This window comes from Scyliorhinus torazame, chromosome 6 (assembly GCF_047496885.1).
Source record: "Scyliorhinus torazame isolate Kashiwa2021f chromosome 6, sScyTor2.1, whole genome shotgun sequence".
Classification (NCBI taxonomy): domain Eukaryota; kingdom Metazoa; phylum Chordata; class Chondrichthyes; order Carcharhiniformes; family Scyliorhinidae; genus Scyliorhinus; species Scyliorhinus torazame.
In genome coordinates, this window is record NC_092712.1 from 144290599 (window position 1) to 144304231 (window position 13633).

General features: G+C 45.8%; 1 protein-coding gene across 2 annotated transcripts in view; it reads right to left on the reverse strand.

Annotated features, from left to right (window-relative positions):
• The window catches only part of LOC140425049 (aromatic-L-amino-acid decarboxylase-like), a 273377-nt gene that overhangs the window by 217227 nt on the left and 42517 nt on the right, over positions 1 to 13633 (reverse strand). The gene's annotated exons all lie outside the window — the stretch shown is intronic.

Sequence of the window (13633 nt, forward strand, 5' to 3'; positions counted from 1 at the left end):
GGAGTAAGTATTCAATCAGTGTGTCAGATGTCTTCAAGAAGGTTTTCACTGAAACTTGCTACATACTACAGCCACAATTACAGCCTCAGAGCAGGACAAGAATGACATTATTAGTGGCTAAGAAAATGTCTGTGAGCATGAACTTATGTTGTTCATTCCAGGCTGGAGATCTTTTTCTTTTATTATTTTATGGGATGTGGACATTGCTGGCTCAGCTAGCATTTATTGCCCAACCCTAAATGCCCTTGATAAGGTGGTGGAGTAGAGGATTTCCTGGTTTGTGTGTTACTTGCATCAAAGCAATGGCAGTATCATTTTTCAATTTTGTGCCACTATTTACGAAAAATGAAAAGTAACAAAGGCTCTATTCATGGATTAGTATGTTACAATATATGGGGATGTTTTACAATGTGCATTCATAATCAACACGATTAAGACACTTTGTAACTGGTTTTCTTTCAACACAGATTCTAGTTTCCTTGATCACTTGCAGCTTTGTAGCTTAGGGCTAGATGCCTATACATGGAACAACATGAAAACTGCTGGTATAGATATAGCTGTGGAAAATTGACAGAAATCAGATAGAGGAGTGCAGGTTTATAAAAATCCATAAATGAGGAAAAGGATTTTGGTGTTATACACTGATTACAAAGGAAAAAGGCAGAAATGATGGGCCTAATTTTCACAGACCACAAAACAATGTGAAAATAACGGGCAGGGCCAATGAATGCTTCAGTAAAAATGGCATGTGTGAAACTGCTTTAAAAAAAACATCCAGTTATTATAATAGGGTACATTGGTTCTGTGCATATTGTATACTGTATGGATCAGCATTGAAGTGCCATTGAGTTTGGGTGGGTTGGAATGGAGAATGTGAGGGTAGGGTAGGGGATATGAGTTGGCATTGGGTTTGCCGGGGGATGGGATGGCATTTGGAGTGGGTGGGTGTGAAGACATGAGAGGCGAAGGCTAAAAATTGCAGAGAGCTGAGGCAGGCTTTTGAACCCACTGCCTCAGAACTCAGCTGCCCTTGTGGTAGCTTCCAAAATGCTTCCAGGGATAGGAGGCCCGAATCTGTAAATGCAACTGCTGCCCCCCCCCCCACCGCCACCGCCCCCGCCCCCCCCTACCACCCCCCCCCCCCCCCCCCCCCCCCCGCCCGCCACGTGGATTTCCTCCGGGTTCTCTGGTTTCCTCCCGCAGTCCAAAGATGTGCGGGTTAGGTGGATTGATCATGCCGAATTGTCCAAAAGGTTAGGTGGGGTTACTGAGTTAAAGGAAAAGGGTGGCGACATGGGCTTGAGTAGGGCCAGTGCAGACTCGATGGGCCGAATGGCCTCCTTCTGCACTGTAAATTCTATGATTCTATTAAATGGTGCCAGAATTTACAATATTTCAACCTGATGTACTCAATTTTGAGTCTAGAATGTGGTAAAGTGCCTCGTTGAAAGGTGAAGTGCTTTTTCTCAAGCTTACTTTGAGCTTCAGGAAGAGAAAGGTCAGCATGAGAGCAAGGAGGATAATTTTTTTTTAAAACAGACGATTGGAAGCTCGGGATAACACTTATCAACACAAAGGGCATGTTCCGCAAACAAGTCAGCAAGTCTGCATTTGTTCTCCACAACATAAAGTGTAGCCACCTAAAATGGCTGATTCCCTATTAATTTGACCAAAACCCGATTTAAAATGGCTAACCGAAAAGGCTGATGGGAAAAGCAGCCAACAGGACACAAACGGACAGCTGCAGACAGAATAACGTATTCGGCTCTAGGGAAGTCGGCCCAGATCGATACCTAAGACTATTAGCAGCACATCAACACAGACATCTGCAGTATAATCGGCTATCCCCGGGAACAATTGCAACATATTAGCAATTGAATGCCGGGCCAGACATCTCGGCGCCTGCAGTGGCCGAAACAAAGACAGGTGAACGACCACCCCCCGATCGAGGAGTCGCCCCATTATTGGAGAATATCGAACCCAGTGATTGGGAACAAGTCCAATCACTTGGGACTCAGGGTCAAGGGCCGCCCCTAGAGGCAGGAAGCCCCTGGGCCCTATAAATTGAGGGGCCAAGTTCAGATCTCTCTCTCTCCCTTCTTCTCCTGCTCGCAACCTTCGCAAGAACATCGACCAGAAACAGTAAGTCTGACTCCAGCGATCGCTACCCGATAGAGATTCCTAGCCATCGACCCGTATCAGCCTTTTGAATACCGCAGGCCAGACCCAATTCGATAAACCATTCGTTTCCCTGACCTGGTGGGCCATCCCCAAAAGTTAAGTATAGGCCAGTAGTGGTAGGTTTTGATATAGATAGTAGGATTATTGTGTAAGTATTGATTGCTGTACATAATAAATGACCGTTGATTTCAATCTTACTAAGCGGTGTGCTGACTTATTAATCATAACTCGAGCTTGAACCACGTGGCGGTATCAGAAAGATACCTGGCGACTCGTGAGCAAAGGTGACATAATCAGAGCTAATAAAACTAAGGCTAAAAAGAGCAACATAATTGGCGACTCCGCCGGGACCCGACATAGAAGTGGAAAACCACTCCGGGAGAACCCCAGAAATTTGAATAGAATCCAATCGGAAACAAAAACAAAAAAAACCCACAAGTGTTCAAGTGGTTCTGGTTAATAATTCACAATTCGGAAGTGTGTGTCTGCATGCGTAACTAACAGGGTTATAAGGTAAAATTGATAGATTTTGTTGCGTCAAAACCGTCGGAAGTCGGTATTTTCGGAAATTAGTGCAAGCCGTACCCGCATCTACGACACCACCTTAGCCCCCTGTTCCAAATTTGAACGTAGCAAGCAGATAAGAGAGATGGCCATGAGGTCAATGCAACGCCTCATGAACCCCGAAGAATTTGCGGTCGCACCAATCAGCAGCATTAAAGTGGGACAGTGTCCCATTTGGGAAGTGGAAATTCGGAAATTTCTACAGGGCAAAGGATGGTCCATGTGGAGCAGTTTCTGTAATAATGACGACTCAGGTCCCGGAAGTATAGGGCATACTTGGTGGGAGAACATGAGTGAAATTCATAAGAAAAGCTTAGCAAATGCGCGCAAGCCAATGGCAATCGTGTCCTGTATGGCACAATTGCGAGGCACAGAGGAGGTCGTCAGGACGCTCCGAAAAGAAATGTAAGGCATACATCGAATGAATAAAATCGATGTACGCGAGATGGAAAAAGAGAACCTGGAATTGAAAAGGCAGTTAGAAGCCAAGGACGAAGAGGTGGCTGACGCCAAACGGGGTGTAGCCACGTAAAATGGCTGCGTTCCGAGTAATCTGGCCAAAACCCAGTTTAAAATGGCTAACCCGAAAGACTGCTGGGAAAAGCAGCTAAGAAGACACAAGCAGGCAGCTGCAGACAGTATTGCATATTCGGCTCTGGGAAGTTAGCCCAGATCGATACTCAGGGCTATCAACAGCCCATCAACCCAGGTATTTGCAGTTGCATTCAGGACTGTTTGCAGCCCATCTATTCAGACATCCACAGTTAAATCGGCTATCCCTGGGAACAATTGCAACATATTAGCAATTGAATACCGGGCCAGACCTGTCGGCGCCTGCAGTGGCCGAAACAAAGACAAGTGAGCGACCACCCCCCGATCGAGGAATCGCCTCACCATTGGACACATCGACCCCAGAGATTGGGGACAGATCCAATCACTTGGGACTCAGGCCAAGGGCCGCCCCGGGAGGCGGGAAGCCCCTGGGCCCTATAAAAGTGAGGGTCCAAGTTCAGATCTCTCTCTCTCCTCTTCGCCTGCTCGAGACCTTCGCAAGAACAGCAACCGGCAACAGTAAGTTTGAATCCAGCGATCGCTATCCGGTAGAGACACCTAGCCACCGACCTGTAGCAGCCTTTTGAATCCCGTGGGCCAGATTTGATTGGACAAGCCATTCATTTCCCTGACCTGGTGGGCTCTTCCTAAGTTAAGTATTGGCCAGTAGTGATAGGTTTATTATATAGAAAGTAGTATTAGGGTATTAATATTGCTTGTTGTATATAATAAATGACCGTTGTTTTAATCCTTACTAAGCGGTGTGCTGTATAACCTGAACTTGAACCACGTGGCGGTATCATAAAGATACCTGGCGACTCATGAGCAAAGGTGACGTAAACAGAGCAAATAGACTAAGGTTAAAAAAGAGCAACAGGGGTCACCAGTCTTGTCTGGTGCATTTATGCAGTTTTCAATCCCAGTATGAGAAGGCTTATCAGGACACGCAGCGTGCAGTCGTGGTTAAGAAAGAGACAGAGAAGCAGGTGAAGACGCTACAGAAGCAATGTAGTGATCTGAAGGCAGCCTTGAGAGCGCTCCACGCTGCAACCACGGAACAAAGGCAGAGTACCTTAGACCATGTGAAGTGCCGAAAGCAAATTGCAGACCTGCAATCAATGCTTTCTGTCCAAAAGGGATTCCAAGACACCTTTGGGGAAAGGTTAGAACAGGAAGACGGCACTGATTGGGACGAATTGCAGTAGACAGCGCAGAGATATGTTCAGGGAAAATGTGCGCAGGGAAAGCCCCAAAGGAGGAAAGCACCCCCACCCCCCACACAGCAGGTAATACAGGCTCCCATGAACCCTGTAACAACCCACCTAGCCATCGATCCATATCAGCCTTTTGAATCCCGCAGGCCAGATCCAATTCGATAAACTATTCGTTTCCCTGACCTGGTGGGCCATCCCCAAAAGTTAAGTATTGGCCAGTAGTGGTAGGTTTTGATATAGATAGTAGGATTATTGTGTAAGTATTGATTGCTGTACATAATAAATGGCCATTGATTTCAATCTTACTAAGCGGTGTGCTGACTTATTAATCATAACTCAAGCTTGAACCATGTGGCGGTATCAGAAAGATACCTGGCGACTCGTGAGCAAACGTGACATTATCAGAGCTAATAAAACTAAGGCTAAAAAGAGCAACAAAAGGAGACCACATTGCAAGCAGTGAGCATAGGAACTTCATTGAAAGAAGCATCTTGGATGGTGAAAAGGGAGGAGGTAAAAGGACAAGTGTGCAACTGCTATGTTTGCATGGAAAGATGCCACAGAAAAGGGTGGGGGGGGGGGGGTATTGGTTGGCCACCGAGTGAACCAGGATGTGGCGGATGAAATGATCCCTTCAGAATGCTGAAAGTGAAGGTGATGGCATCATGATGGAGGCAACAGACATGGTGGAGAATGATCTGTCGAATACGGAGGCTGACGGGATAGAAGGTGAAGACAAGAGGAACCCTATAATGATTTTAAAAGGGAGCAGAAGGGTAAGAGCAGAAGTGTGTGAAGTAGAACAGACATGTTTGATGGTCCCATCAACCACGGAGGAGGGGGTGCTCTCCTTGGTTGAGGAAAATATGTCAGAAGTGCTCATATGGAAAGTTGCATTGTTCAAACAAACCTAATGGAAATGGGGAACTTGGAGAATGGAACAGAGCCTTTACATGAAGAATGGTGTGAGGAAGCCATGGTAGCTGTCAGTGGGCTTACAGTGAATATTGGTTAATAACCTATCCCCGGAAATGAAGTCAGAATAGTCAAGGAAAGAAAAACAAAAAAACTTGAGATAGATCATATGAAGGCAAAGAAGGGTGGAATTTAGGCGAAAAGTCAATGAAATTATCCAGTTCGCTGGAGTAGGACTGGAACAAAGAATGTTCGTCAAATCCCAGAAAAAGGCAGCGTTACTAGGATTCATGCAGGAGGAAGTGAAGTGGAGCTGAAGGAGATGTTCTGCAATGCAAGAACAAGTTCAACAAGGAGGGGTGAAGGGAAGTGGTCGGGATTGGGGACTGGTTGGGCCACATTCTAAGAAGGAGCAAATGTTCTTCAGACCATTTTAGTGAGGGCTGGCACTGGAGAGAGATTGGGTGTCTATGGTGTAGAGGGCATGAATAGGACCAGGAAATTGGAAGCTTAAAATGACAGAGGGCATCAGAAGAATCAAAGACCCAGGTGGAAAGAGACTGGACAAGAGGAGAACAAATAAAGTTAAGCGAGGAAGTGATCAGTTCACTGGGGCAGCATTGGCTTCTTGCTGAGCTTACTGTATTTATTAAGGTGGGTGTTAAGGGGACAAAGCCAAGGTCTTAGTGAAGGATAAATCACTCGACGACAAAGAGAAGATCGGAGAGTAATGTGAACACAAGCCAAGGGGTGAGATTGTAAGAAGGAATGGAGGTCAGAGAGAAATTACGGCGACGGAGGAGTCAGGCACATTGGTACCCATGAGTTTTATAGCATGCGATCCTTCACTAAAAGTTAGTTGTTAAAGCTCCGATTAAGACAAAGGATGAAACTGTGGACCAGAACAGCTTTTGAAGAGAGAGACTTGGTGCTGTTGAAGAGAGAGATGTTGAGGACATGTGGTGGCTAGCACATGTGAGTGTGGATCTTAGGATTTAGCAAGAACAGCGATAGGAGGAGTTCTGAATGTCTGGGAGATATCTCCAATTGAGGGTTGATCAAAAGCAATAAGGGTGGAATTTCAGTTGGAATCCTAGTGGAATAAACTGGAGATGGAGACTGTTGTTAAGGAAACTGGTGTGATTGTAAAAGTGAGTTTATGTAGATTTATGATCAAACACAAGGAGGAAAATAGAGAACAAGGCAAATGTGGTAAAAGAGACCGATCAAAAACTCTTCCCGGAAAAGTGCAGAACTTCAAGGTGGGCAGGACGAAAAGACAGTAATCAGCCTTTAACTTGATGTGGAAATGCAGGCTTTGGACTGGGGTGAGCACAGTAAGAAGCCTTACAACACCAGGTTAAAGTCCAACAGGTTTGTTTCGAATCACTAGCTTTCGGAGTGCAGCTCCTTCCTCAGGTGAATAAACAGGTGGGTTCCAGAAACATAGATATAGACAAAGTCAATGATGCAAGACGATGCTTTGAATGCGAGTCTTTGCAGATAATTACGTCTTTACAGGTCCAGACGGAGCAACTGGAGAGAGGGATGATCACAGGTTAAAGAGGTGTGAATTGTCTCAAGTCAGGATTCGCAAGTCCAAGCCAGATGGTGGGGAGTGAATGTAATGCGACATGAATCCAAGGTCCCGGTTGAGGCCGTACTCATGTGTGCGGAACTTGGCTATAAGTTTCTGCTCACCTATTCTGTGTTGACGCACGTCTTGAAGGATGCTTTGGAGAACGCTTTAGAAGCATAGAACGAGAGTAAAAGATAGTATTAGAGGGTATGCTGAGCACAGCTTGTAAGAAGTCGCCTCGCCATGGCGCCATATTGACATGCAAGGTTTCGATCCATCTCAAGACACGACCCGTAATCCGCTTTAACTTTACATATTAATCTGCTATGTGAGACCTTGTCAAAAGCGTTCTGAAAGTCTAAAAAAGCCACACGCCCCGGTTCTCCCTGGTCAGCTCTACTAGTTACATCTTCAAAGAATTCTAGTAGATTTGTCAAGCATGATTTACCTTTCGGAAATCCTTGCTGACTTTGTCTGATTACACCACAGCTTTCCAAATGCTGTGCTATGAAATCCTTGACAATGGACTCCAGCAACTTCCCTACTACTGACATCAGTCTCATTGGTCTATAGTTCCCTGTTTTCTCTCTACCTCCCTTTTTGCATAGCGGGGTTACATTTGCTACCCTCCAATCTGTAGGAACCATTCCAGAGTCCAAAGAATTTTGGGAAATGACCACCGATGGATCTACTATTTCTAGGGCCACTTCCTTAAGTACTCTGGGATGAAGATGATCAGGCCCTGGAGATTTGTCCGCCTTCAATCCCATTAATTTCCCCAAAACAATTTCTTTACTCATACTAATTTCCTTCAGCTCGGTGTTTCTCAGAACGTCTGGTATATTATTCACGTCTTCTTTTGTGAAGCCAGAAAGAAAATATGAATATAGTTCCTCAGCCATTTCTTTGTTCCCTGTCATGAATTCCCCCGTTTCTGTCTGTAAGGGGCCTACATTAGTTTTTATCAATCTTTTTTCCTTACATGCCCACAGAAACTTTTACAGTCAGTTTTTATGTTCCCTGCTAGTTTACTTTCAAATTGTATTTTCCCCTTAATCAATCTCTTGGTCTGCCTTTGAACATAGAACAGTACAGCACAGAACAGATCCTTCGGCCCTCGATGTTGTGCCGAGCCTTGTACGAAACCAAGATCAAGCTATCCCACTCCCTGTCATTCTGGTGTGCTCCATGTGCCTATCCAATAACCACTTGAAAGTTCCTAAAGTGTCCGACTCCACTATTACAGCAGGCAGTACATTCCACACCCTAACCACTCTCTAAGTAAAGAACCTACCTCGGACATCCCTCCCTATATCTCCCACCCTGAACCTTATATTTATGCCCCCTTATAACAGCTACATCCACCCGAGAAAATAGTCTCTGAACGTCCACTCTATCTATCCCCCTCATCATCTTATAAACCTCTATTAAGTCACCTCTCATCCTCCTCCGCGCCAAAGGGAAAAGCCCGAGCTCCCTCAACCTTTCCTCATAAGACCTATCCTGAAAACCAGGCAGCATCCTGGTAAATCTCCTTTACACCCTTTCCAATGCTTCCACATGCTTCCTATAGTGAGGTGACATGAACTGCACACAATACTCCAAATGTGCTCTCACCAGGGTCATGTACAGTTGCAGCATAACCCCGCAGCTCTTAAACGCAAGCCCCTGTTCATGAACGCGAACACACTATAGGCCTTCTTCACGGCTCTATCCACTTGAGTGGCAAATTGCAGAGATCTGTGGACATGAACCCCAAGATCTCTCTGTTCCTCCACGTTCCTCAGAACCCTGCGTTGACCCTGTAATCCACATTCAAATTTTTCCTACCAAAATGAATCACCTCGCACTTATCAGGGTTAAACTCCATCTGCCATTTTTCGGCCCAGCTCTGCATCCTATCAGTGTCTCTTTGCAGCCTACAACAGCCCTCCACCTCATCCACTACTGCACCAATCTTGGTGTCATCAGCAAATTTACTGACCCACCCTTCAGCCCCCTCCTCCAAGTCATTGATAAAAATCACAAATAGCAGAGGACCCAGCACTGATCCTTGTGGTACACCGTTGGTAACTGGTCTCCAGTCTGAAAATTTTCCATCCACCACCACCCTCTTCCTTCTATGTAATAGCCAGTTACTTATCAAATTGGCCAAATTTCCCTCTATCCCACACCTCCTTACTTTCTTCATAAGCCGACCATGGGGAACCTTATCAAACGCCTTGCTAAAATCCATGTATATGACATCAACTGCTCTACCTTCATCTACACACTGAGTTACCTCCTCAAAGAATTCAATCAAATTTGTGAGGCAAGATTACCCTTCACAAATCCGTGTTGACTATCCCGGATTAAGCTGCATCTTTCCAAATGGTCATAAATCCTATCCTTCAGGACCTTCTCCATTAACTTACCGACCAACGAAGTAAGACTAACCGGCCTATAATTACCAGGGTCATTCCTATTCCCTTTCTTGAACAGAGGAACAACATTCACCACTCTCCAGTCCTCTGGCACTATCTCCGTGGACAGTGAGGACCCAAATATCAAAGCCAAAGGCTCTGCAATCTCATCCCTTGCCTCCCAAAGAATCCTTGGATATTTCCCACCTGGCCCAGGGGACTTGTCGACCCAAAGGTTTTTCAAAATTGCTAATATATCCTTCCTCAGAACATCTACCTCCTCCAGCCTACCCGCCTGTATCACACTTTCATCCTCAAAAACATGACCCCTTTCCTTGGTGAACACTGAAGAAAAGTATTCATTCAACGCCTCTCCAATTTCTTCTGACTCCATGCACAAGTTCCCACTACTGTCCTTGACCGGCCCTAACCTCACCCTGGTTATTCTTTTATTTCTCACATAAGAGTAAAAAGCCTTGGGGTTTTCCTTGATCTGACCCACCAAGGACTTCTCATGCCCCCTCCTAGCTCTCCTAAGCCCTTTTTTTTAGCTCATTTCTTGCTACCTTGTCACCCTCAAACGACCCAACTGAACCTTGTTTTCTCATCCTTACATAAGCTTCCTTTTTCCTCTTGACAAGACATTCAACCTCTTTTGTGAACCATGGTTCCCTCACACGGCCATTTCCTCCCTGCCTGACAGGGATATACCTATCAAGGACACGCAGTATTTGTTCCTTGAACAAGCTCCACTTTTCATTTGTGCCTTTCCCTGACAGTTTCTGTTCCCATGTTATGCTTCCTAATTCTTCTCGCATCATAATTACCCCTCCCCCAATTCTAAACCTTGCCCTGCAGTATGGCCCTTTCCCTCTTCATTGCAATAGTGAAAGACACCGAATTGTGGTTACTATCTCCAAAGTGCCCTCCCACAAACAAATCTATCACTTGGCCCAGTTCATTACCCAGTACCAAATCCAATGTGGCCCCCCCTCGTCGGCCTACCCACATATTGTGTTAGGAAACCCTCCTGCACACACTGTACAAAAACTGCCCCATCCGAACTGTTCGACCTATAGAGGTTCCAATCAATCTTTGGAAAGTTAAAGTTACCCATGACAACTAACCTGAGACCTCCACACATATCCATAATCTGTTTTGCAAGGTCTTCCTCCACATCTCTATTATTATTTGGGGGCCTATAGAAAACTCCTAACAACGTGACCGCTCATTTCCTATTTCTAACTTCGGCCCATATTACCTCAGTAGGCAGATCCCCTTCGAACTGCCTTTCTGCAGCCGTTAAGCTATCCTTGATTAACAATGCTACTCCTCCACCTCTTTTACCACCTTCCCTACTCTTACTGAAACATCTATACCCCGGGATTTCAAACAACCATTCCTGTCCCTGTTCTAACCATGTCTCCGTAATGGCCACAACATCGTAGTCCCAAGTACCAATCCACGCTCCAAATTCACCTACCTTATTCCGGATGCTCCTTGCATTGAAGTAGACACACTTCAACCCACTTTTCTGTCTGCCAGTACACTCCTGCGACCTTGATACCCTCCTCAGTACCTCATTACTCTCAACACTGGCTTCTGGACTACAGCTTGTTTTCCCATCCTCCTGACAAATTAGTTTAAACCCCCCCCCCCTCCCGAAGAGCCGTAGCACATTTCCCTCCCAGGATATTGGTGCCCCTCTGGTTCAGGTGCAAACCGCCCTGTCTGTACAGGTCCCACCTTTCCCAGAATGTGCTCCAATTATCCACGTAACTGAAACCTTCCCTCCTACACCATCCCTGCAGCCATGTGTTTATCTGCACTCCCTCCCTATTCCTTAACTCGCTAGCACGTGGCACTGGCAACAAACCAGAGATGACAACATGGTTTGTCCTGGCTCTCAACTTCCACCCTCGCTCCCTAAATTCCTGTTTTAAATCCCCGTCCCTTCTCTTACCTCTGTCATTGGTACCGATGTGTACCACGACTTGTGACTGTTCCCCCCTCCCCCTTAAGGATTCTGAAAACACGGTCCGAGACGTCACGGACCCTGGCACCCGGGAGGCAACATACCATCCGTGAGTCTCTTTCGTTGCCACAGAACCGTCTATCTGTCCCTCTAACTATCGAGTCCCCAATAACTATTGCTCTCCTGCTCTCCCTCCTTCCCTTCTGAGCCACAGGGACGGACTCAGTGCTGGAGATCCGTTCACTGTGGCTTACCCCTGGTAGGTCGTCCCCCCCAACAGTATCCAAAGCGGCATACTTGTTACTGAGGGGAACGACCACAGAGGATCCCTACACTGACTGCTTCCTCCCAGCCCCTCTCACCGTCACCCATCTATCTTGATTCTTCGGAGTAACTACATCCCTGAAGCTACTATCTATGACCACCTCTGCCACCCGAATGATCCGACGTTCATCCAGCTCCAGTTCCCTAACTGAGGAGCTGGAGATTGGTGCACTTCCCACAGGTGAAATCAGCAGGGACACTGATGGTGTCCCTCACCTCAAACATCCTGCCGGAGGAACATTGCACTGCCTTCCCTGCCATCCCTTCTAGATAAAACAAGAAAAAGAAAGAAAGAACTTACCTGTTATTCACCCTACCTCTTAGGTTAGAGGAGATGGAAGGGTGGGGGTCACTACAAGTGCAGTGTCTAGGGTTTAGGAACCGCCCAACTTAAATACAGGTAAAAATAAAACACTTAACCAGCAACCACTGCGCCCCTCACGAGAACAGCAATCAGCTTTTATGAGCCCGCACAAACAATTTAAATCTTTACTACTTACCCAGCAGTCACTCTGTCCTCACTCCGACCGGATTCAGCTGCAAACTCCCAACAGTAAGTTTTTTAAAAATGTACTCCCCTTCTCAGCAAGCACTCACTCAGCAACCACTGCACCCTGCACTAGAACAGCAATCAGCTGTTATGGGCCCGCGTAAACAATTTAAATCTTTACTACATACCCAACAGTCACTATGTCCTCACTGCGACCGGATTCAGCTGGAAACTCCCAACAGTAAGTTTAAAAAAGAAATTATTCCCCTTCTCAGCAAACACTCACTCAGCAACCACTGTGCCCCACACGAGAACACTTCAGGGAAAAGAAAAACTACTTCCCAGCCACCAGCCAATCACTTATCTGCAGGCTGTGACGCCAAGGTTGAACTTCTTTCTACTTCTACCTGCTTTCGAGTCTCCCTCCTGATCTTTACTCGGCTGGAATCCTTACAGTGATTGTTTTTTTTTGGTTCGAGGAGGAGGTAGGGAGGGAAAAACTGAAGAAGCGTTTGTAGTTTAACTGTCACTTGACAACAGCTCCTCCACAAACCACCTTCTCGATACAGTGGCCGCTCAGGTACACATTCTGGATACAGTGACCGCAATGCACTGATGCAAATGTTCCCAGCAACAGCCAATCAGCAGCTCCGTCCTGCTGACCTTTGCTGACTTTTAAACTGTTCCCAATCCTCAGGTCTATTGCTTTTCCTAGCTAATGTGTATGCCCCTTCTTTGAATCTAATACTATCTCTAATTTCCCTTGTAAGCCATGGTTTGGCCACAGTTCCCTTTCGACTTTTGCGGCAAATAGGAATAAACAACTAGAGTTCACCTGTTCGTTCCTCAAATGCCTACCATTGCCTGTCCTTTGTCCTTCCTTTCAGTAATGTTTCCCAGTCTGTCATAACCAGACTCATGCCTCATACCATCATAGTTACCTTTATTGAGGTTCAGGACCCTGGTCTCAGAATCAACTGCTTATTCACCTTGTAAATAATTCTGCCATATTATGGTCACTCATCCCCAAGAGTTCTCTCACAACTAGATTGCCAACTCATCCTTGCTCACTGCATAACACCCAGTCTAAGATGGTCTGTTCCCTTGTTGGTTCCTCAACATACTGGTCCAGAAACCCTCCCGTATACACTCCAGAAATTCCTCCTCTATTGTACTGTGACTAATTTATGAGTCACACAATCTATATGCTGATTAAAGTCACCCATAATCACAGATATTCCTTTATCACATTCATCTCTGATTTGCTACTTTATGTTATTCCCAATATTACCACTGCAGTTTGGTGTTCTGTATACCATCCCATGAACATTTTTTGCCCCTTGATGTTTCTTAACTCCACCCAGATTCCACATCATGTGTACGAATATCTTTCCTCAGTACTGTATCAATATCTTCTTTCATCAACAATGCAAATCC